General features: G+C 39.4%; 1 non-coding gene across 1 annotated transcript; it reads right to left on the bottom strand.

Annotated features, from left to right (window-relative positions):
• Positions 1 to 1,419: 1,419 nt before the first annotated feature.
• LOC145080650 (small nucleolar RNA R71) lies at positions 1,420 to 1,526 on the bottom strand. The gene has a single exon (XR_013695244.1). It is a non-coding gene; the product is annotated as a small nucleolar RNA R71 (small nucleolar RNA).
• Between the last annotated feature and the right edge of the window lie 515 nt (positions 1,527 to 2,041).

Consider the following 2,041-nt stretch of genomic DNA (forward strand, 5'->3'; position numbering starts at 1 on the left):
TAGGGAATTAATTAGTTTAAACACTTGATCAATGCTTAAATTAGTTAATTGTCTAAGGGTTAGGAGTAATGAACATGAACCTAACTATTATCATTGGTAACCAATAGCAATTAATCCACCTTAACTTAAATAACCATAGGAGTGAATTGGTTGAACCTAAATAGAAACATCTTTATCAAATTTGGTGAATAGTTGTTGCTTTAGTTAATTAGTTAATTTAGTTTGTTTAAGTTTCTAGTCTTGCAAAACTAGAGAAAAACCCTTTACTTTTATTATTTGTTTTAGTTAAAATTAGCTATTAGTTTAATTGTCCGTTCCCTGAGTTCGATACCTTACTTATCAATCTATACCACTTAAAGACAGGTTCACTGCCTTCGTGTGCTCAAATTACTAATAAAAAGTAGGGATAAAACTAGTTGAATTTACACACATCAAGTTTTTGGCGCCGTTGCCGGGGAACGGTTCTAAATAATTAAGCTAATTCCTAATTTTTTTCGATCCTTTGTGTGAGTTTTCTTGCATAAAGTTCATTTATTGCAATTTTGTAACTAGTAATTAGGTTTTAGTATCTGTTTTAGTTAGGTTAAAACTTAAAACTTTTTTTTGAAATATCACTGATACTCGCCGAGTGCACTCGCACCTACTCGGCGAGTAGCAGTTTAATCAAAAAAAAAAAAATTTTGATTTTTTTTTACAATCTTTTTGTTCTTTTTACGTTTTTTTTATTTGATTAATTTCAGGACTCTCATGACCAGAGGAGCAAACACACCACTGGTACCCCCGTTTGAAGATCCCGAATCCGAATTGAAAAGAAACAAAGGGAAGGACGTGGAGAGTTCAAGCACACCAAAGAAATCACCATTGTCCAACTTGAAGACTGTTTTTGGGAAAAAGAAGACCAATAAATCAGGAGCTTCTAGCGCTTCCTTGACAATTGAGGAGCCAATTCAAGAAGATATTGGATACGAGACCGAGGAAGAAGAGGAGGCAACGTACGAACAAGAAACCGAATCGGAGGAAGAGTTAGCATTCACTATGGCTAACATTGATGAAATTCCCATGGGGGAATGGAAGAAGAGGATGCGCGACGACCATGGCCCAGGACTTGTGCAACCCGCAATTCCCGCAACTGCTACCTTCGAGCTAAAAGGTCATATCCTAGCTGCGCTTAAGGAAATACCTTTCTATGGGAAAGATCATGAAGATGCCTACAAACATTTGGATGAAGTAAATGATGTTGCTGATTATTTCAACATTCCAAATGTAACCCGCGAAACTCAACTACTTCGGATGCTTCCGGTAACCTTCAAGGGTGCTGCTAAAGACTGGCTCAAATCACTTCCCCCCGGGTCAGTCACTACTTGGGCCAAAATGAAGGAAGAATTTATAGATCACTTTTGCCCACCATCCAAAATAGCCAAACTCAAGAAGGCCATTGCAAACTTTGAACAGCAAGCTGGAGAATCTTTATATGAAGCATGGGAGAGGTACAAAAGTCTGCTACGAAATTGCCCACACCATGATCTAAACAGCCAGCAAGAAGTTTCCATCTTTTATGATGGAGTCAATGTCACAACCCGACAGTTGCTAGACTCACAAGGCCCACTTACAAAGAAGCCACCCCCAGTGATTAAAGAATTAATTGAAGAATTCTCTAAACACTCTAGAGAATACCACAACCCTAGGAATGATGTCACGAGGGGAGCCGCGTACGCTGCTACTGAAGATTTATCCGCGGTCATGGCCATGTTAAAAACCATGGATAGGAGAATGGACAAAATGGATCAAACTATCCATGCCATAAGGGTGGGTTGTGAAAACTGCAATGGACCCCACCTCACTAGAGATTGCGATTTGGATGAGCACGGAAACAAAAAGGCACAAGTATGTTATTCGAGTGGTGACCGGTATGATGAAGACTGGCGTAAACAAAAGAAGGAGTGGCTGCCTTACGAAGAGTATAAGAAGGCCAAGGAGGAGAAGTACAAACAGAAAGGAAGAGGCTTTTACCAAAAGGAGGAGCCGGTGCAAGAGAGGAAGC

The sequence above is a fragment of the Lactuca serriola genome, chromosome 1, assembly GCF_051521515.1.
Source record: "Lactuca serriola cultivar US96UC23 chromosome 1, Lser_US96UC23_V15, whole genome shotgun sequence".
NCBI classification, from domain to species: Eukaryota; Viridiplantae; Streptophyta; class Magnoliopsida; order Asterales; family Asteraceae; genus Lactuca; species Lactuca serriola.